Raw genomic sequence first — 23,712 nt, forward strand, 5'->3', positions numbered from 1 at the left:
CCGGTGCCACTGCTCCTCTGCCTGATGATGCTAATGCACACAAGAACAGGGAGACCACAAGAAGGGAGGGAGAAAGAAGAAAGACATGTTGAGTGCATGCAATACTGCTACCGTTGGCGGACACTACAGACACAGAAGCCCCCTGCACTACGCCGTGCACTTGGAGTTCCCCAATCAATCCCAGGGACATGGGTTACAAGGCTACACCTGATTGCTGCACACATGGATGTCACAGGAGCCTGACTAGGTGTACTTGGCACTGTACACAGGTGGGATGGGGTGCCACAGGGCCTGCCTTAAGAATGGACCTTGCCTACTAATCTCGCCCTGGCCTAGGGGAACCTACAGCCCACCTCCCCAACCAGACATCTCCAATGTGCGCTAAATCAGCAGAATGAGAGTGTACTCATCCCCCTTGTGGCTGCTGTGATGCCCTCAAGCGCCCATCCAACTCCGGGTACGCCACCGCCAGGATCCTGAACATCAGGGGGGTCATGGTGCGACGGGCACCCCTCCCACGTTGGGAGGCCATCCCTAGCTGGGCCTCCGCTGTCTTCTTGCTCCAGCGGCGAATGTCCTCCCATCTTTTCCGACAGTGGGTGCTCCGTCTGTGGTAGACCCCCAGGGTCCGGACTTCCTTGGCGATGGCACGCCAAATGTCCTTCTTCTGGTGGGTGCTGACCTACAGGAATGGTACAGGGGAAAAGGAGAAGATGTTACCGTCCGCACCATCACAGTCATTGGCCCGCATCCCTACCCTTGCCATGACGCACATGCACTCACCGTCATTTCATGCACGCCTCATTCTCACCCCCCCTATCTTTCATCCACACCACTCCACACTGGCATTGCCCATACAGCATGCTCACAGTGTACTCACCTGTTTGTCTGGAGGACTGTAGAGTAGCGTGTACTGGGGGAGGACCCCATCCACTAGTCTCTCCAACTCCTCTGTGCTGAAGGCAGGGGCCTTTTCCCCAGACACACGAGCCATTGTCTCTTCCAGACTGAAGTCACAGCAGCACTTGCAGTGTAGGTCCTCTCCTGTCGAAGATCAGGTATCAAGTGAGTGAACAGACAGAAAATGGCGGTCACGTCCGCGGCGGTGCGTACCGTCACCGCCGGCGTACATCGTCATTGGCTCCTGCAACCCATAGGGTCCAATGTTAACCAATGCAGGATTGTGCCGCGGTCTACGACCGCCTACCCCGCCGGTGTACAACACCGGCACAGTTACCTCATATCCCCTTGTCCCATTTCACAGGTCAGGCAGCCGCCATTTCATGCGCCCACATGGCATTATTTTGGACTGCGTCACACAATGATACAGGCCTATGTTGATTTGCAAATATTTTCCGATTAAGCTGTGTTTACGTACCTCAGATTTGGTTGACTCTCTGCTCGCTGTTCTCCATAGGCACCGTCCTCTTGGGCTTGTGAGGAGATGGAGGAATGTTCCCGTGTACAGACCGCTGGTGGACCTGTCGACAATGTGTGCCCAGCTGGAGGCAGACCTGATGTCACCCATCCGCCAACCCACAGGGATCCCCCCTCTAGTGCAGGTGCTGTCAGTACTCCATTTCTTAGCAAGTGGGTCATTTCAAACAACAGTGGCCATTTCATCAGGGATGTCTCAGCCTATGTTTTCCAAGGTGTTGTCCAGAGTGTTGTCTGCCCTGCTCAAACACATGCGGAGATACATCGTTTCCCTGAGGTGGGGGATTTGCCTACAGTGAAGGGTGATTTCTATGCCCTTGGACATATTCCCAACATCATTGGTGCCATTGATGGGACACATGTGGCTTTGGTACCCCCCAGTGAAAGTGAACAGGTGTAGAGGAACAGGAAAAGTTATCATTCCATGAATGTCCAGGTGGTCTGTTTGGCTGACCAGTACATCTCCCATGTAAATGCCAAGTTCCCTGGGTCAGTGCATGACGCATACATCGTGCGAAATAGCAGCATCCCTTATGTGATGGAACAACTACAGAGACACCGTGTGTGGCTAATTGGTGACTCAGGTTACCCCAACCTGTCGTGGTTACTGACCCCAGTGAGGAATGCCAGGACAAGGGCAGAGGAACGCTACAATGAGGCCCATGGGCGAACTAGGAGGATTATAGAAAGAACCTTCGGCCTCCTGAAGGCCAGGTTTAGGTGCCTGCATATGACAGGTGGATCCCTAATGTACTCACCAAAGAAGGTGTGCCAGATCATCGTGGCCTGCTGTATGCTTCACAACCTGGCATTGCGACGCCATGTGCCTTTTCTGCAGGAGGATGGTCCAGAGGGTGGTGTTGTAGCAGCTGTGGAGCCTGCGGAGAGTGAAGAGGAGGAAGACGAAGAGGACAACACAGACAACAGGGACACAGTGATACAGCAGTATTTTCAATAACACACAGGTAAGAATCAACACCGGCATTTTACATTTACTTACAGTCTCCTGCCTCTCTACTGTCTGTCCTTTTCACCCAGTGTATGCTAACAGAGTTGTGACTTTCCCTTCCAATTTCAGAGATGTGGGCCCCACTGCGTGACCTCTGCTTTGTTTGCCCATGGACTACAGCTGTGTGACAGTGGTATGTTGTCATCACAATGTAACTGGTCATTCTGGCACGTTTATGTCTAATACATATTTTCAAAAAAACAGGCAGACTCCAGATTATTTGTGTGCAATAAGTGTGTTTATTAAAGTGCTCAATTTTGGGACATGGTTGAAAATCAGTGATGGGTGATGGTGGAGGAATGTCCATGGCAGAGTCCAGATTCTCAGTCTCACAGGTGCATTGTCCATATGCCTGTGGAAGGTGGAGCAGGGGCAGTTTAAGGTTGGACAGGGTGACAATGTGGGACAGTGGGATGACATCAGGGGGTATCCTTTCCTGGTGGGGGTCTTGGCATCCTACTCTGTCTTCTTCCTAGATCTCAGGCCCCGCTTGCGGGGTGGTTCTTCTTCTGCAGGAGGTGGGGTTCTGGTGGCCGGTTGTTGCTGTGTCGGGGCCTCCTGTCCACTAGCGCCGGCGGAGGTGGTAGCCTGTTCCTGGTCCATGCTAATGACAGGGGCCCTTTGTGGTGCCACATGGTCCCGCAATGTGGTGACAATCTGGTTGAGAGCCACAACGATGGTGCCCATTGCGGAACTAATGTTTCTCAGTTCTTCCCTGAACCCCATAAACTGTTCCTCCTGCAGTACCTGGATCTCCTGGAACCTGTCCAGGACCGTCGCCATCGTCTCCTGGGAGTGGTGGTATGCTCCCATAATGGAGGAGAGGGCCTCGTGGAGAGTGGGTTCCCTGGGCCTGCCCCCCGTCGCACAGCAGCCCTCCCAGTTCCCCTGTTTCCCTGGGCCTCTCTCCCCTGGACCGTGTGCCCACTACCACTGCCCTCAGGTCCCTGTTGTTGTTGGGGTGGTGGGTTAACCTGGGTGCCCTGTAGTGGTGGACACATCGCTGATTGACGTGTCCTGGAGACAGAGGCATGGGCCCGCTGGGTGGGTGCTGTGCTGGTGTTCCCAGAGGGGGGTAGGTCTGCTGTAGCCTGTGGCTGTCTGAGGGGAACCGACTGTCCCGAGGTCCCCGATGGGCCGGGCTGGTCATCTGGGTCCAGGGAGACAGAGCTTCTGTCATCACTGGGGGCCTCTTCTGGGGGTGGGATGGACATTTCTGGACCCTCCTGGGCGGTGTGGTGGCGTTCGGGTCCTGCAGGGGTATAAGAGTATGGTTATTGCTTCTGTGTGTGCCATAGCGTGCAATGGGTGGGTGCCCGTGTACCCCAGTGCTGGCATTCCTTTGTGGGGGCAGTTGGGACGGCGGTTTGTGGGGGAGATGGGTATGTGCAGTGGGCATGCTTAGGTGATGGCTGTCGATGGTTTGTGGTGGCATGCAGGGTTTGGTGTTGGGATGGGTGGGTTGTGATGGTGAGACATTAGCAATGAGGATGTGTGATGTGATGGGGGTATGAGTTGGCATGCTGGTGTGGTGGGGGGGATGAAGTAGTGAAGATGAGACTTACCAGAGTCCATTCCTCCAGATACTCCTGCGAGGCCCTCAGGATGCAGGATGTTCAAGACCTGTTCCTCCCATGTTGTAAATTCTGGGGGTTGAGGTGGGGGTCCGCCGCCAGTCCGCTGCACCGCGATGTTGTGCCTGGATACCATGGAACGCACCTTCCCCCGTAGGTCGTTCCACTGCTTCCTGATGTCGTCCCGATTTTGTGGATGCTGTCCCACAGCGTTGACCCTGTCCACTATTCTTTGCCATAGCTCCATCTTCCTGGCAATGGTGGTGTGCTTCACCTGTGTCCCGAAGAGCTGGGGCTCTACCCGAACTATTTCCTCCACCATGACCCTGAGTTCTGCGTCTGAGAACCTGGGGTGTCTTTGGGGTGCCATGGGGTGGTGTGGATGAGGTGTGGGGTGGTGTTTGCGGTGATGAGTGTGGTGAGTGTAGTGGTGTGTGGTGTTTTGTGCGTGGTTGTTGTGTGGGTAATGGTGTAGTGTGCCTCTGTGTGATGGTGTTCTCTATTCTGTGCTGTCTCTCTCTGGGCTTCTTCTCTGATTTGTGGTCGTAGGGGTTTGTGGGTGATGTGGGTGTGTGTTTTATAGTTAATTGGGTGTGTGGGAGTGTTGTGTGTATGTGTCTCAGGTGTGTGTATTTCAAATTGTCCAATGTGGCTGTGTTTTGGAGCTGTATGTGTATTTTGAGCGCGGCAGTGTGTACCGCCAATGGAATACCGCGGTTGAAAGACCGCCGCGTGGATTCGTGGGTCGTAATGGCATGGGCGTTTTTCTGTTGGCGTGACGGTGGAGGTTTGGTCTTCGCCAGTTTAACGCTGGCCGTTGGTGTGGCGGACTTTTGTTGATGTTTTTGTTGATGTCGGGTTTTTGGCGGTTTGCCTCTTGAGGGTCAGAATGACCGTGGCGGTTTACCGCGACCGCGGCGGTGTTGTGGCGGCCTTCTGACCAGCAGTAAGCGCCTTTTACCGCCAAGGTCAGAATGACCCCCTATGTCTGTGCCATGATAATAGATCCACAATACAAAAAAGTGATGGCCACTTTAATTTAATTCCTTTTAATGATATGAATGCCTTAGTTTACACAATTAGAATCTTCAGTGAAGCAGGTGATCTAGAAGAAGTACAAATTTAAGATCAGGGCAGAACTTCTGAAGAGCAGCCTTCAACTTCCACACAGGAAGATACTGTTGGCTCGCATTCTTTGCAGCAACAGCAAGCACCCTCACCAATTACTCTAAAATGTACAGCAACAATTGCTTCAAGTTCATAGCCAACCTCTGCAAATGGTTGGTTTCATTCAGCAATACTTTAGTAAAGTGCATAGGCACAGCAAATGACAGCACAAATGACAATTCAGAAGATGGTCCTAGACTATTTGTATGACCCAACAGAGGTGTACCTGGATCAAGACCCATTGATCTATTGCTTTGCCAAGAGGACACAGTGACCAGGGCTCAGCAGGATTTCAATAAAGTATCTTGCATGCCCAGTAACCACTGTTTCTTTGGAGCATGGTTTCTGTGCAGCTGGCACAGTTATCAGAGTCAGACTGGCCAGTGTCTCACCTCAAAATGTGGAGAGACTGGTAATGATTAAAATGAACAAACACATTATTCCATTCTTAAACAACCAAGGATGATGAGGGCAATTGATCAGTAACTATCCTCTGCAGGACCCTACCTTGAGTTTCAGGGTGAACTCTAATTTCAAGAATAATACATCAGAAATTGCATATTGGAGGACTGCTTAAAAAGAAACAAACAAATATTATATATCATTTATAATCGTTGTGATGCTTACACCACATATTGTAAATAATAAATTGAAGTAGAGTTGACCAGTGTACATAGCACAGTCAATCAATCAAGGAGGGCACAACAATTATTTGACTTGGACTGGCTGAGATGTGAGAGCTGAGAAAGACTAATTCAACCTTTGGTTCAATTGTTGACTTTGAAATTAGCAAATTATGGCATTCTGCTGAAATTAAAATCCTCTTTTTCCTAGAAAGAAGTTAAAGAACAAAACGATGTCTCCCGTCTCTATCCTTTGTTTCACTCCCTTAACGAACTGCCAGCAAAGATTTAAAATGAAGACTTCCCTATATTGTGTGTTGCCTAAAAGGAGAGGTTAGAGGCACAGGGACACCACACACTTGGAATAGGTACCTTACTTGTATTAATGAACCTGACCAAATATATTATTCATCATGGTGTGGTGGATGGGAAGGTCTGGTAGACTACAGTTGATAATGCAATGTTTGAGGGGGATCATTCTGCAAAAATGCTTATCTCTCGCAAAATGGGATATATACTTTCATTTTCCTTCCATTAACTTAAGTCCATTATCTCTTGTCCTTCAGAGACCAGACAGTTTGTTTGCCAAGACTAAATGAATCCTCAAATTGTTTTCAGTTTCTTGTCAACACTACAGGTATCTCTCTTTCGGATAGAGTAAATCTTAAAGTGCCATAGATAATGACCAGAAGAAGAACCATTTCCTATCTGCTTCAGTGGGAAAAAGAGTTCTCAAAAAGGCCTATCTACCCCTATGGACTTGAAAAGCATGTTGATTAAGAAAATGCAGAGTAGTAGGTCAAATGTCAAACTCTAATTAAGTGGTCGACTTGTGGACTGCTTAACTGGACACAGCACGTTGTTGTTATTGTTAGAGTGGTCAATTGGGTACATGGAGCTAGTTGCCTGTGATTAGTTGTGTGAGATTGGTTCTTCTCACTTCTTAGTTAATGACACACCACTGCGCCAGCCTGTGCCCTCTTGCTTGTTAGGCACCATCATACTTACCTTGAATCTCGAATATTGACATTTTATTTTTGAAGTCCACAGGCCATTTTGTCTGTAAGAAGAGTGCTCCATAGCACTCCAGCCTTGCAGTTCAGCCCAACACACAGCACAGACAATGCCAGAAGAATGCAGATGCACCACTCTTTTGTATACCGTACCATTTTCTTTTCATAAATATATTTATTGGTTCTAACAGTGTACTTTCTCACTATTTTGCATTTTCGAGCCTATGTAACAAATCCATCAGATAACTGATAAGATGGGCTTATCATCAAGATGAATGTTGTGTTTGTCTATCTCCCACCCTTTCCTTATTCTCCTCACCCATCCATTCATAAAACCCTAACCCTCTTCCTCCATGTTGTGTGATCAGTTGAGGTGTGTGTTAATTTCCACTATCAACAGATTTCACACTTGGTGAGATGGATGTGGTTAAAATGACACCAAGTGTTAAAGGAGGTGGTTACCAAAATTAACATTTGCCCATACCACCTCTCCTACTCAGGCATGAAATGGACGTCATAGTGTAGAGGGTTAATTACAATACTGTATTGCAAAGATAGGTAGTGTGCCCCGTTTTTCCACAATCTATACTCCAGGTATTAAACTAAAGTAATCCTCCTCTTGATGCCTCCTAAGACTTCAAAGACTTCAGGGTTCTATAATGCTTACTTTAGTTAGTAACTCAACACTATGTTGCTAATTGTTATTTTTTTGTGGTAGTCTCAAGTCTTGGATTTTCCACTCATTCTATTTTTGTTTAACCTAGTTGATGGCTGGGATGCAATAGTTCACCTCACCAGATTAATTTACAATAAGAATTATGTCTTGTTGCAAGTCCTGTGATACTGTCCCTGTTGGCGCCATTGGTCCACTACCACTAGTATTAAGAAGGCTCTTTACAAAACCCTCTATTAAGGTATAGACTGATCATAGGTAAGGTAGCAGACATCACTTTATCTGCTCAGGTAAGAAAAGAAGTTCTCTGGAATGAGGAATTGGTATTTCTCCTGTACGCTGTTGACTGACCTAATTAGTGGTCACTAGTTACAAAAGGTAGGGCAAGGGCAGTAAGTAGTATACTAATATTACTGACACTGATGGGAGGGTGGGTGTTGCTCAGCCTGATACAGAAAGGGAGGGAGGATGGTAGATGGTCACTCATATTCTGCTTTACAACAATGTTTTCAGGAGGAGTTCTGATCTGGAAGAAGTAAGGTAAGTAGAGTAGTTAACAACACATGCAAAGGAAGATCGGGTAGAGAAATATTAAAAATCTGATTGAGGAAAGAAATGGATGCAGCGGGACAATTGGTTAGCGGTGGGACAGGTGCTGTAAACAGCCTTTGTTGTCACTGCATTGGTTGCAATTCCTCTTTAACTGTGCATGGTAATACTTCAAGTAGCAATGCAAAAGCATATTCATGATGATAAAGCCATTTCACCAAAAATGTATAAATGTCCCACCCTCTCCTGCCATCACAGGCCCATACCCTAACCTAAAAAATCACAAACTGCACTGTTCCCAATTGTCCTTAGAAATCCTTCCTCCCAAAACAGACTCACCCCCTCAACTAAACCCAACGTACCCCAAAAACACTCTGTGCCAAACAGTCCTTCCTTCCCACCCTCACCTCCCATAAGTCCCACCCATTATTATAAAAATTAAATAGGACTCCACAGCCTTGCCCCAGCACAAAAGGTCCAGTTGGCCATGCTTAATCTCTTCCAGGTCTGGCACAATTTGCTGCAGGATGGCAGTCTGTGGTGGAAGTAGAGGTGGTGGTGGTTCAGGTGGTGGTTTGGGTGGCTGTGGGCCTTAGCTCCCTGGGGTGGCAGCAATGTTGTTGCCAGTGTACTTCAAGTTGGTGGCCCAATTCAGCGGCTCCTGCCTCCCCCTTCCTGTGGTACTCCACCGCAATTGTCTCCATTTTCAGGAGATGCAGCCAAGAGGCTGTGTCCCACTGTGAATGTTCCTCCAGGGTAGGCCCTCCAGCTGATGCAGCTAAATGATCCAAAGAAAACAGGACAGAATAACATGACATATAGTACTCAACACATTGTACAGTTACCATAGTATTGCTGTTCTTCCAGGGCCATTGGAATTTTTTGATGTGAGTGTTGTCCAGAGTGCAAACATTTTCCCATACATACTTCCTAAAAATAATGATCATTATCAAAAATAGATATTTTTCCTAAAACGAATGAGAAGTTAAAATTATTTAATGTGGTGACACCTGCAAAACATGATTATTGTGTGTTATTGAATGAGCTGCCAAATATAAATATATATTGCCATTCATGAATATATCACATTTAGTTAATGCTCCACACTTTGACTGTAACGTGTAATAGAAATGGAGACATCCTGAAGGGACAGCATGTTTTTGGGACAGCTAGAGTCTGTCGCCATAAATTCCAATGGCCCTGTTGTCATTTTTTTTCCTTCAGAGTCCCACCCTGAGTACAACTTCAGACTGAGTTCCACACTACAACCTTCACCCAAAATATTGCTCCAGAAATACTTTTTCCCCTGGCTATGGGGCAAGTAAGTGACAGTGTAAGGTAAGGTAGGTTAAACAGCAGGCCTTGGGTTAGGCTTACGTTTGTATATTGATTAAACTGGGTGTCATATTCTAGTAGGCTTAGTCACATGTTTAATGGAAGGGAGAATATGGAACAGTAATTGAAACCATGAAAGTAGACCCTTAGACAGAACCTGTGGAAGAACTGTGTCACATGCCAATATGGGATTGCAATGTATCGGCTGGGTGGAACAGGAAGAAATGGGCAAGTTGAAGGTGAGTGGCCCATGGACACTGTGGCCCTCATTCTGACTTTGGCGGGCGGCGGAGGCCGCCCGCCAAAGTCCCGCCGTCAGAATACCGCGGCGCGGTCAAAAGACCGCCGCGATTATTCTGAGTTTCCCGCTGGGCTGGCGGGCGACCGCCAGAAGGCCGCCCGCCAGCCCAGCGGGAAACCCCCTTCCATGAGGATGCCGGCTCCGAATGGAGCCGGCGGAGTGGAAGGGGTGCGACGGGTGCAGTTGCACCCGTCGCGATATTCAGTTTCTGCTTGACACTGAAAATCATAGTGGGGCCCTGTTAGGGGGCCCCTGCAGTGCCCATGCCATTGGCATGGGCACTGCAGGGGCCCCCAGGGGCCCCACGACACCCTTTACCGCCATCCGGTTCCTGGAGGCGAACACCGCCAGGAACAGGATGGCGGTAAGGGGGTCGGAATCCCCATGGCGGCGCTGCTAGCACCGCCGGTTTCCCGTTTCTGACCGCAGCTGTACCGCCGCGGTCAGAATGCCACGGAAGCACCGCCAGCCTGTTGGCGGTGCTTCCTCTGCCCTCTGCCCTGGCGGTGAGACACCGCCAGGGTCAGAATGAGGGCCTGTGTCTTTTCTTCTAACAATTGAATGGTGGAGAGCATGAGACATAAACGTAGGCAGTTGGATTATTTATCAAAACATTGCTAAGTAGGCTTCGAAGACAGGGATAGCTACCATAACAGATGCAGTAGTTGGCAGTGAGAAAGGAAAGTGACTTACCACTTGTCCTAGCAGTCACTCCTTCCCTCTCCTCTACTGGTTGTCTCCCTCTGCCCTCCGCCACAGGAGCCTACTTACTTCCAATCCTAGACAAAAATATAATGCACATGTATTTAGATACCTGTAAACATTATACTATTTTGCACAAGTTACAAAAGCAATACATCACTAATGTTGAGGTATATCCCATCCAAAGTATCAATTTTAAAGGTTCAATGTGCCGTGGACACTGCATCTTTTCTTCTAACAATTGAATAGTAGAGAGCATGAGACATAAACATAGGCAGTTGGATAATTTATCAAAACATTGCTAAGTAGGCTTGGAAGACATCTTTAAATGTTTTGAGGTGATTGGTCAAGTAGGACTGAGAAAAGGAAGCATGTTTTCCCAATGCAGTGTTCCATTAGAAATTTGAACAGCGATACGGCAAAAATGTCTGAATTGAATTACACCAAATATGGGAGAAAGCTAGATCTTGATCTAGAAAGCATGCTTTTTGAGATTTGGTGAAATTAAGATTCAAAAACTTTGGTGGTCATTACAACCCTGGTGGTCGTTGTTAAAGAGGCGGTAAAACCGGCAACAGGCCGGCGAAAAAAAAAATGGAATTACGACCGCGGCGGAAACCGCCAACATAGACAGCCACTTTAACACTCCGACCGCCACGGTGGTACAACCAAACACTGCGGCAGTAACCGCCAACAGACAGGTGGAAGACAATGTACCACCCACCGCAAACAAAAACACGGTGGAAACAGGACTTGGAAGGGGAAACGCTCACCTCTACACATCCCACGAGGAACCAGGACGCCATGGAACCTGGAACTTCGGATTCTTCCAGCCTTTATCTTCCTGCTCCTCTACCAGGAGCACGAACGCCGGCGGCGAAGACCACGGTGAGTACTGCAACTACGACACAGGGGAGGGGGGAGGGGAAAAAAGTGACACACACACGCAACACGCAAAACCCCCACCCCCACCCTCACCCACGACAACACACACACTAATACATCATGATACATTACAGTTACACCCCCCAAACCCCCCCAGGAAGAATGCAAGGACAAAAGGAAATGAGTTGAATGATTGTAATATATTCAAAGACAGTAATCAAAAATATATACATATATTAAGATATTCACACTATAAACAAATATATACACCAATAATACAAGTCCAAGGTACTCCACTATCATAGTCCGTGGAGCACTGGGCCCAAAAGGCATGGACGAGGCCCATACTCAATACCCGAACAAGACGGAGAGAACACTGCTGGGGCATCAGATAGAAATAAAACAGGCACCTCAGGGGGAAAGGAAGGGGGGGCATCTCAGCTGGATGAGTGCACGACGCCAGATCCACAAGGGGGCACAGTCTCTCAAGTCTCTCCAGTGGGTGGTTTGCCCACTGTTCAATCCTGGGGAGTGCAAAGCCACAGTCTCTCAAGTCTCTCCAGTGGGTGGTTTGCCCACTGTTCAATCCTGGGGAGTGCAAAGCCACAGTCTCTCAAGTGGATAACATTCTCCACTGGTTTCTGGAGGGTGCTTTGTGCCCAGAGTGCTTCATCCTGCCAAGGACTGAGGTACTGGATGGGATACTCCACTGGTTCTGGAGGGGGCTTTGTGCCCAGAGTGCTTCATCCTGCCAAGGACTCAGGTAGTGGATGGGATACTCCACTGGTTCTGGAGGGGGCTTTGTGCCCAGAGTGCTTCATCCGGCCCGTGGCGGCCTCAGTAGCGTCGGAATCATTGGCGCTCACTGGCCTGCGGTGCTGCTTGTGGCGGTGTCCTGGGCAGCGGTGCTGGTGGCGGCGGTGTACTGGGTAGCGGTGCTGCTTGCGGCGGTGCCCTGGGCAGCGGGGCTGGTGGCGGCGGTGTCCTGGGCAGCGGTGCTGGTGGTGGCGGTGTCCTGGGCAGCGGTGCTGCTGGCGGCGGTGTCCTGGGCAGCGGGGCTGGTGGAGGTCTTGTCCGCGGTGCAGATCTTCCCAGACTTGCCGGTTCTCCGGTGCCCCTTCCCCACCTTGGATGGTGGCGCAGCTGTCTCTACACCCCCAACTGTACCCCTGGGAGCGGCTTTGGTGGCTGATTTCTTTCCCCTCTCCCGCCGGGCACTGTCCAACTTTTTATGCTTTACTGGTAGGGGGACTCTCCGTGCCCTGGCTCCTTGCCACACTGGCTGCCCTTCTGCCTGGCGCACTCCAGAAGCCGGTTACTACTGGCACCACTGGTCCCGCAGATGTTGTGGCTGAGGTGCTGGGTTGGGACCTGGAGAGGCGGGCCCTAGAAGACTGAAGGGGTGGGGGAGGTGAGGGAAAGAGGTCAAGGTTGGACAGGAAAAGTTTCTTGGGAACACTGGGACGGGTAGATGGAGGGGGTTTGGGAGTGGAGGAAGAGGTAGTGGTTGTAGGAGGTATACGTTTGGTGACTTTGGGAGAAGGTGCATGGGCTGGAGCCCGTCGTGAGGTGGATGGCTGTTTGGTGGGTGTGTAGCTGCATTTGTGTACCTTGGGAGGTGGCCTCACAGACACACTGGGAGAGGACACAGGGGGCGTGTGAATGGTAGTGGGGGGTTGTGACTGCACGTGAGCGGGGTGTGGTGGTGGGTGTGCTGGTGATGGAGGTAGTGGCTGAGGATGTAGTGCATGCAGGTGTGAGTGGAGATGAGACAGGGAGGGAGGAGGGAGATTAGGAGGAGGGGGACACAGTGGAGGCAGTGGATGTTGGTGTGTCGGCATGTGTGTGATGCTTGCGTGAGTGCCTGTGGGATTTGTGGTGCTTATGTTTGCCAGAGCTTCCCTTGTGTGTTGAGGTGTGTGCATGCTGGTCTGATGGTGTGCTTGGGATAGGCTGAGGTACAGGGGTTTGGGTCTGGGTGGAGGAAGTTGGAGGGGGGAGGCTAGAGACAGGGACAATGGCTGCCATCAGTGCTGAGGCCAGAGTCTGAAAAGCTCACTGATGGGCTGCCTGACCAGAATGAATACCCCCCAGGTATGCATTGGTTTGTTGCAACTGCCTCTCTACACCCTGGATGGCATTCAAAATGGTAGACTGGCAAACAGGGAGGGACCTGAGGAGGTCAATGGCCTCCTCACTGAGGGCAGCAGGGGTGACAGAGGGAGGGGCTGAGGTGCCTGGGGCGAAGGAGATGCCCACCCTCCTGGGTGAGCGGGCACGGGGCAAACAATGAGGGGCTGCTGGGAGGGCGGTGCTGGTAGGGGGGGTGGCGGCTGTACCTGTAGATGCGGGGGACACAGAAGGGCCCGCCACCGCAAGGGAGCTCCCATCAGAGGAGGAGTCCGTGTCGCTGGTCTCAGCTCCTGTCCCCACCGTGGAGCTCTCCTCCGTCCCACTGGTGAATTCTGACTCTGTTGTGTCATCCTCCAGGGCCATGTGGGATGCAGCTCCCTCCTACTCCGGTGCCACTGCTCCTCTGCCTGATGATGCTAATGCACACAAGAACAGGGAGACCACAAGAAGGGAGGGAGAAAGAAGAAAGACATGTTGAGTGCATGCAATACTGCTACCGTTGGCGGACACTACAGACACAGAAGCCCCCTGCACTACGCCGTGCACTTGGAGTTCCCCAATCAATCCCAGGGACATGGGTTACAAGGCTACACCTGATTGCTGCACACATGGATGTCACAGGAGCCTGACTAGGTGTACTTGGCACTGTACACAGGTGGGATGGGGTGCCACAGGGCCTGCCTTAAGAATGGACCTTGCCTACTAATCTCGCCCTGGCCTAGGGGAACCTACAGCCCACCTCCCCCAACCAGACATCTCCAATGTGCGCTAAATCAGCAGAATGAGAGTGTACTCATCCCCCTTTTGGCTGCTGTGATGCCCTCAAGCGCCCATCCAACTCCGGGTACGCCACCGCCAGGATCCTGAACATCAGGGGGGTCATGGTGCGACGGGCACCCCTCCCACGTTGGGAGGCCATCCCGAGCTGGGCCTCCGCTGTCTTCTTGCTCCAGCGGCGAATGTCCTCCCATCTTTTCCGACAGTGGGTGCTCCGTCTGTGGTAGACCCCCAGGGTCCGGACTTCCTTGGCGATGGCACGCCAAATGTCCTTCTTCTGGTGGGTGCTGACCTACAGGAATGGTACAGGGGAAAAGGAGAAGATGTTACCGTCCGCACAGTCACAGTCATTGGCCCGCATCCCTACCCTTGCCATGACGCACATGCACTCACCATCATTTCATGCACGCCTCATTCTCACCCCCCCTATCTTTCATCCACACCACTCCACACTGGCATTGCCCATACAGCATGCTCACAGTGTACTCACCTGTTTGTCTGGAGGACTGTAGAGTAGCGTGTACTGGGGGAGGACCCCATCCACTAGTCTCTCCAACTCCTCTGTGCTGAAGGCAGGGGCCTTTTCCCCAGACACACGAGCCATTGTCTCTTCCAGACTGAAGTCACAGCAGCACTTGCAGTGTAGGTCCTCTCCTGTCGAAGATCAGGTATCAAGTGAGTGAACAGACAGAAAATGGCGGTCACGTCCGCGGCGGTGCGTACCGTCACCGCCGGCGTACATCGTCATTGGCTCCTGCAACCCATAGGGTCCAATGTTAACTAATGCAGGATTGTGCCGCGGTCTACGACCGCCTACCCCGACGGTGTACAACACCGGCGCAGTTACCTCATATCCCCTTGTCCCATTTCACAGGTCAGGCAGCCGCCATTTCATGCGCCCACATGGCATTATTTTGGACTGCGTCACACAATGATACAGGCTTATGTCGATTTGCAAATATTTTCCGATTAAGCTGTGTTTACGTACCTCAGATTTGGTTGACTCTCTGCTCGCTGTTCTCCATAGGCACCGTCCTCTTGGGCTTGTGAGGAGATGGCGGCATCCTCCAGTGTACAGACCGCTGGTGGACCTGTCGACAATGGAAGAGCGACATGTGATCATCACCTACAGACTTGATCGCACCACAATCCTGGAACTGTGTGCCCAGTTGGAGCCAGACGTGATGTCAGCTATCCGCTATCCCACAGGAATCCCCCCTCAGGTGCAGGTGCTGTCAGTACTCCATTTCCTAGCAAGTGGGTCTTTTCAAACGACAGTGGCCATAGCATCAGGGATGTCCCAGCCTATGTTTTCCAACGTGTTGTCCAGAGTGTTGTCTGCCCTGCTGAAACACATGCGGAGTTACATAGTTTTCCCCCAGGTGGAGGATTTGCCTACAGTGAAAGGTGATTTCTATGCCCTGGGACATATCCCCAACATCAAAGGTGCCATTGATGGGACACATGTGGCCTTGGTCCCCCCACGCAGGAGTGAACAGGTGTACAGAAACCGGAAGAGTTACCATTCAATGAATGTGCAGATGGTGTGTTTGGCAGACCAGTACATCTCCCATGTGAACGCCAAGTTTCCTGGCTCAGTGCATGACGCTTACATTTTGAGGACTAGCAGCATCCCTTAAGTGATGGAGCAACTCCAAAGGCACCGTGTGTGGCTATTATGTGAGGACATGGAGCCTAGACAGTGTAAATAGGTTTCTGGGTCTGGGGATGTCCCTAAGAGTTAGTGTGTGTCTAACAGATTTCCCTCGACATTTGCAGGTGACTCTGGCTATCCCAACCTGTCATGGCTACTGACCCCAGTGAGGAATCCCAGGACAAGGGCAGAAGAACGCCACAATGAGGCCCATGGGCGAACTAGGAGGATTATAGAGCGGACCTTCGGCCTCCTGAAGGCCAGGTTCCGGTGCCTACATATGACAGGTGGTTCCCTATTCTACTCACCAAAGAAGGTGTGCCAGATCATCGTGGCCTGCTATATGCTTCACAACTTGGCTTTGCGACGACAGGTGCGTTTTCTGCAGGAGGATGGTCCAGATGGAGGTGTTGTGGCAGCTGTGGAGCCTGTGGACAGTGAAGACGAGGAAGCAGAAGAAGAGGACATAGAAAACAGGAACACGGTGATCCTGCAATACTTCCAGTGAGACACAGGTAAGAAGACAACCCTGCCTGCTACATTTGATTTAATTCTACTACCTCTCATCTGTCTGTCATTTTCACCCAGTGTATGGTCACTGAGTTGTCACTTTCCCTTACGATTTCACAGATGTGGGTCCCACTGTGTGACATCTGCTTTGTTTCCGCATGGACTAGAGCTGTGTGACATTGGTATGTTGACATTACATTTGATATAGCATTTTGCCACTGTTATTGCTAATACACATTTTCGAAAGCACCGACTGACTCCAGATTGTTTTGTGATTTAAGGGTGTTCATTTAAGTGCTCAATAGTGGAGGGGGTTGTAAAATGGCCAGGGGTGATGGCGGAGGAATGTCCATGGTAGAGTCCAGTCTATTAGTCTCACAGGTGCATTGTCCAAAGGGGCATAGGAATTGGAGCTGGGGCAGTTGATGGCTGGACAGGGTGACAAAGTGGGACAAAAGGATGACAATCAGGGTGGTCTCATTTCTTGGCGGGGTCTTGGCATTGTTCTCTGTCTTTGTCCTGGATCCCAGGGACCGCTTGCGGGGTGGTTCTCCATCTGCAGGGGGTGGGGTGCTGGTGTGGTGGTCCTGTGGCAGTGCCTCCTGTCCACTAGCGCCGGCAGAGGTGGTGGACAGTTCATCGTCCAGGCTAGTGTCAGGGGCCCCTTGTTGTGCCACAGTGTCCCTCCTGGTGTTGACGAGTTCCTTCAGCACCCCTACAATGGTGCCCAGGGTGAAATTGATGGATTTGAGGGCCTCCCTGAAGCCCAAATACTGTTCCTCCTGCAGCCGCTCGGTCTCCTGAAACTTGGCTAGTACAGTTGCCATTGTCTCCTGGGAATGGTGGTAGGCTCCCATGATGTTGGAGAGGGCCTCGTGGAGAGTGGGTTCCCTGGGCCTGTACTCCCCCTGTCGCACAGCAGCCCTCCCAGTTCCCCCGTTTCCCGGGGCCTCTGTCCCCTGAACCGTGTGCCCACTACCACTGCCCCCAGGTCCCTGGTGTTGTTGGGGTGGTGGGTTAGCCTGGGTTCCCTGTAGTGGTGGACACACTGCTGATTGACGTGTCCTGGGGACAGAGGTATGGGTCCGCTGGGTGGGTGCTGCGCTGGTGTTTCCAGAGGGGGCAAGCTCTGTAGTGGCCTGTGCCAGTGTGAGGGGAACCGACTGTCCCGAGGTCCCAGATGGGCCGGGCTGGTCATCTTGATCCAGTTGGACAGAGCTGCTGTCATCACTGTGGGCCTCTTCTGTGGGTTGAGTGGACATATCTGGACCCTCCTGTCCGGTGACATTGGGTAGGGGTCCTGCAGGGGTGTAAAGGCATGATTATTGCATCTGTGTGTGCCATGGTGTGCAATGGGTGGGTGACCGTGTACCCCAGTGCTTGCATTCCTGTGTGGGACTTTGTGTGATAATGGTTTAGGGGGTGTATGGGTATGTGTAGTGGCCATGCTTTGGTGATGGTTGTCCATGCTTTGGTGTTACATGCAGGGCTTGAGTTCGGGATGTGTGGTTTGTGATATTGGGACATACGTGAGGAGTTAGAGTGATGGGGGTGAGGGCGAGGGTGGGGGTATGTGATAGCATGCAGGTGGGTGGGGGATAAAGTAGTTAAAGGTTTGACTTACCAGAGTCCATTCCTCCTGCTACTCCAGCGAGGCCCTCAGGATGCAGTATAGCCAAGACCTGCTCCTCCCATGTTGTTAGCTCTGGTGGAGGAGGTGGGGGTCTGCCGCCAGTCCTCTGAACCACAAGGTGGTGTCTTGAGACCACGGAACGCACCTTCCCCGTAGGTCGTTCCACCTCTTCCTGATGTCATCCGTAGTTCTTGGGTGCTGTCCCACTGCGTTGACCCTGTCCACAATTCTGCGCCATAGCTCCATCTTCCTAGCTATGGTGGTGTGCTGCACCTGTGATCCGAATAGCTGTGGTTCTACCCGGATGATTTCTTCCACCATGACCCTGAGCTCCTCCTCAAAGAACCTGGGGTGTCTTTGCGGGGACATGGGGTGGTGTGGGTGGTGTGTGTTGTGATGTGTGGGGTGATATTTAGAGGTGTGTTGTGTGAGATGCTTGGATGTTGTGTGAGTGATGGTGTGGAGTGCCTGTGGATGCTAGTTTGTAGATGGTGGTGTCTCTCTTTGGCCCTCAGTCGCAATTGTGGTCGTACGGGTTTGTGGGTGATGTGGGTGTGTGTTTTATATTGTATTGGGTGTGTGGGAGTGGTATGTGTATGTGTATCTGGTGTGTGTATTTCGATTTGTCCAATGTGGGTGTGTTTTATAAATGTGTGTGTATTTTGAGCACGGCGGTGTGTACCGCCAATGAAATACCACGGTTGAAAGACCGCAGCTTGGATTCGTGGGTCGTGATAGTGTGGGCGTATTCCTGTTGGCGTGATGTGTCGGTTTTGTTATCGCCAGTTATCACTGACCTTTGGTGTGGCGGACTTGTGTGGGTGTCTGGATTTTGGTGGATTCCGAGCTGTGGGTCATAATGACCGTGGAGTAATTCCGCGGCGGTGTGTTGGCGGTCTTCTGCACGGCGGCAAGCAGCATTTACTGCCAATGTTGTAATGAGAGCCTTTGTGTATTTCACTCTTCAGAGGATCAGCAGAGGCAAACAGATCTCAAGATAATATCTGATTAGCAGCCACTACATTAACAAAGTTCTGGCAGCAGCTATTTTAGTTGTTGGGGCTTCAATCCCCTGTCCTGTAAAAAAGTATTAAAAGAACATAAAAGCGGGGGGAGGGATGAGATACCTTACCCCATAGGCCAGGTGGGGGGGTTCCCAGGGGGGCACCCCTCCATGGGCCAAAACCTTTTTCTATTGATCTGTGGTTCTAATATTAAAACATGGGGGCTCCTGCTCTTATTTAATCTCAGCACCCTGGGGTGGGCCGGCCCCCAGGGGGTTGTTTTGTTTGCTTTTAATTGGGAACAGGGGCATATGGCACCCCTTCCCCAAGCCCTATTGAGGCCCCATAGACCACATTCCCAGGGCCAGTAATCACAATTAATGTAGCAGAGTATAAGGTCCCCCTCCCTGAGTCTTAGTGAGGCCTGGGGATGCCATCCCCTGGGGCTGATCATTATAAATGGAGAAGCCGGCAGCACCATGCACTGCTAATTACTTCACATATTACATTACTCCTTGATAACATCACTGCAACATCTAAAATAATATAACTGAGGCCAAGACTGTGCATGGCAGGGGAGCGAGTTAGAGTTACTTTGGGGCATGAGTTAGAGTTATTTGAGATATATATAACTGGTGAATTTCAGTGGTTTTATTTGTTTGAAATAGCATATTTTAACAGACTATAAGGTCAATTTCATACTTTGAGTTTCTTCATTGAATGTTTAATTTTTTTTTATATAAAGTAACATATTACAAGGTCTAACAATAATGTTACTTTAATCTTTTATTTCTTTTTTAGAGAATCTATTTAATAATTCTCCAATATATATACACATACATACACACACACTTACCTGTGATGTAATGCTGCCCGTATAGTCATGAATATAATATTAAAACAAATTTTACAAAACATCACTTACCTAGCCCACTACTTCTAGTGAATCTGGCAGGTCCTGCTGACAGTCAATGATGTCAGCCCATCTCACCTAATTCTCCGTAATCCAGCAGAATTTTAGGGTAATTCTGTGTAACTACACTACATGGAATTATGCAAGTTATACCCATCCCTAGTCTAGAGGAAGATTCAAGATCATATTCTGTAGGTTGAACAATATCAAAGAAGCTGTTGTGTATTGAAGTACCAGAATAACGGACTGTCCAGCAGACCTCAAATTCTCAGATTGCAAATTTCTTGCCTTCCACCAATAAAGGGCTACCACATGTGTAGTATATGTTCAGTTTGCACCCAAACCATCACAGAAAATATTTTCCATCATAAGAATACATAAATAATGTGCAACGCATTCAGCAATTGCTACATTAAAGCAGTCATCTATGCAATACTTTGCCCTTTCAGTTTGGTTTATGTTGGCAGAGCACTACAAGAAATCAAATCACAGATTATCCAATACGAATCACAAATTTGCTGTAAATTCACCACACTGCGATTGGTGTCACATTTGATGGAAAAGGGGTACAGAAAGGTGACATTAAGTGTAGTATTTGAAGCCATCAGTGTTAGATCTGACATCCTTGGCATGGTTCCCCCAACTTTTTTTCCTTCAAACCACCTGCTTTTGCTGATTTTGTTTTTGCTGTCCTTAGGATTCTGCACCTGTTACCACTGCTGGCCAGTGCTAAAAGTTTCAAGTGCTTGTACTTGTACTTGTTCCCTAAAATCTAGTAACATGTCACTCCAACGGTAGGTCCTAGACAGTCCCAAGGGCAGGGTGCAGTGTATTTAAGAAGTTAGACATGTATTTTTAAATTGTACATATTCTAGTAATGAAAAATTCTTAAAATTCTTTTTCACAACTGCAAGGTCTATCTCTTCCTTAGGATAACATTAGAGTTACCTTATAACCTTTTATAAGTATAACTTCCAATTGGGAATGGATAGATTGTCAGCGTTTGGTGTCTTTGGAATCACAATTTAAAATCACAACTTATGGTGAAGTCAGATTTTAAATTGCAAATCTGAAAATTGCACTTTTAGAACGTTGACATTTTCTTACTTTAGCCATTTGTTGCCCATTGCCAGTCTCTGTTCACATGTCTGGGGTGGGATGACAGCTAGGCTTTGAGTATTCCACCTAGATAACCACTCACTATGGCAGCTTAGGTGTGACCTGATGGGCCTGATGATCATCCTGGGGAGAATGGGAGGGAGGATCTGGACAAAGCCTCTCTTACACCTGAATAGGGTGTGTCCTGTCTACACATAAAAGGCTGCATAACCCCCTGCAGTGAGTCTGGAGCCAGTGCTGGAATGGCAGGGGGACTCTGTGCACTTCAAAGGCATGTCTTTGTAGTCTCCTCCCACTTCAAATGAACAACTTGGTATAAGTACTGGACCTCTGACACCACCACATCTGGAACTGTGGATGCTGTGGCAGAAAGAAGGACTGTTGTGCTGCTGAAGGACTGCTACCCTGCCGGACTCCTACTTTGCTGTGCTGACCTGCTGCCCTCTTGCTGGGAGTGAGAAAGGCTGGACCTGCATCTCCCCAACCCAGAATCCAGAGTGACTCCAAGGGCTAGTTGGCTGGCCTTCTAATCTTACGTCTCATGGACATGAAAGACTTCCAACCACCCTGCTTCTGCACCTGGACTTTGCCATCTGTGGGTGTGCCCTGCCCAGTGATGACACCCCAGTTCTGGACCTTTGGAAGTGAGCCTCAGGTGTTTGCTCCAGCTGGCCCGATACATTCTCTGCTGCTGGAACAGAACCCATGCATCAAAGCTGTTGTGTGGAGCAGAACCTACCCATCGCCGCTACTGCGTGGGTCAGAAGCGACACAACAGACCTGCATCGCTGCTGCACACAGCATCTTGGAATCTTTACCTTCAGAACAGCCACTACATGACATTTTCCCTGGCACAAGTTCCTGACACCTCACGTCAAAAGCAGCCTCGACAATGACGCTGAACCTCTGCATCACAGCCTCAATGCTCATGGGAATCAATTTACCACCTCGACCGCACCACTCATCCTCCACACTGGTCTTCACATTGCAAGCCTCGTCGGCAGGATCTTCAATGCATCAGGATCTCGCACCACACCCTTCCCGAATCTCAGAACCGATAAATCACCTCAGATGCACAATGCATCTTTTTTCAGATCAATGCAACGCTCTGCAACCAGGATTTAAGGTACTTTGGTTCAGTGGGCCTAACTGGGTCTCTGTATCTGGCCCGTGCTCCATTGCGGCCTGCCTGAACTTTTGACTTTGTCTTATTCTGGCGGACCGGATGTCCCCAGCTGGAGGTTCTATGCGTAATTTTGCAGTTTATGCTTTAAGAAATCATAACCTAAGTTCTACTTATTGCAATTTTGTTGTTTTGGTCTTGTTTTATTTATTTAATTGAGTTCTATTTTCCTAACCTGGTCGGGGTCCTTTTTATGTGGTGTTTTTACTGATTTAGTGTTTGAAGTGTTGCACACATACTTGACATTGCCTTCAAGTTAAGCCTGACTCTCTTTGCCAAGCTACCAGAGGGTAAGGACAGGTTAATTTAGGGGTTGCTTGTGCCTTACCCTGACTAGGATTGTGGTTGCTGCTTCACCAGGGCTCACACCCTAGTGAACTAATAAACCAATTTCTCACAATCCGAAATATGTAGGCACACATGATATCAAACTTACCCTTGGTTGAGGGCAGATTAATTTAGATGAGTGAGATCTGGAATATTTACACCTAGGACACCCTGTGGCCCCGCATTACCCAGCGAGGCATCATTTAATTGCTGAAATCTCAGAACTAGAAGCAACCAGCCTGCCCTCCTGCAATAACTACTGGACACATGCTTCCAAATCAAGAAAAGAGCCTTCATTCTTCCATCATTCACCTATGCCAAGACACCATCTGATTCATCGTGCCCCTGTTTGTTCAAGAATGACTACTGAACATCTCCTTCCAAATAAGCACTAGAAGAATCATCACTCACCTGAGCTAAGACATAGTTAGGTTCATTGTGCCCTTGTTCCTTCAAGGCTACCTTAATCCAGTCTGGTGATGCTCCCTACGTTGCCAGTTCCTAACTTCAGTTTGCATCTTGGAAATTGGTCACTCTCCATGGAAAATGGCTTAAACTTATGCAAATGAGACACAGTATAGCCTGAAGGAAATTGCATCTCTTTGTTTGTAATAAACACCATGGATCCTTAGATGCATGCAGTAAAGATTCAGTAAGTACAGGTAAGCTACAAGGCCCTCAACAAACCCTTGCTCTACTTGATCAGCAATCTTTTGGTTATCCTTAATCTACGAGGGTGACGCCAACCATTTTGCAAGGATATGCTTCAGTCCCAAATAAGCTAAGGCTACGGGGTTGGGGTTCTGAATTCTTGCTGTCCTTCATCATAATGAGGTCCAGAATCACGTACAGACCCCCCCTCCAAACTGGAACCAGTCACGCTGCCATGGAGCAGCCCAGCAGTTACCAATTTTGGCAACCGCTGGAGCATCTCAAGAACTAAAGGTGAAACTATCCCAACTGCCACTTCAAGTGTCCGAAATTCAGAAGACAATTTCCACTAAGGAATTTATTTATTATGTTCTTTGCCTCCAGACTATTTTTTCAAAAATATTCAATCATACTAACAGCTTAAAATTTCAAACTTCAGAATAAACAGGTGAGACCAGTCCTGCCACCTGTTTCCCACTTGATCACATTGTGCAATTTTAAAGATCACTGATCATGTTTTATTTTACTTTCCATAGCAAA

Source organism: Pleurodeles waltl, chromosome 5 (genome assembly GCF_031143425.1).
Source record: "Pleurodeles waltl isolate 20211129_DDA chromosome 5, aPleWal1.hap1.20221129, whole genome shotgun sequence".
Lineage (NCBI taxonomy): Eukaryota > Metazoa > Chordata > Amphibia > Caudata > Salamandridae > Pleurodeles > Pleurodeles waltl.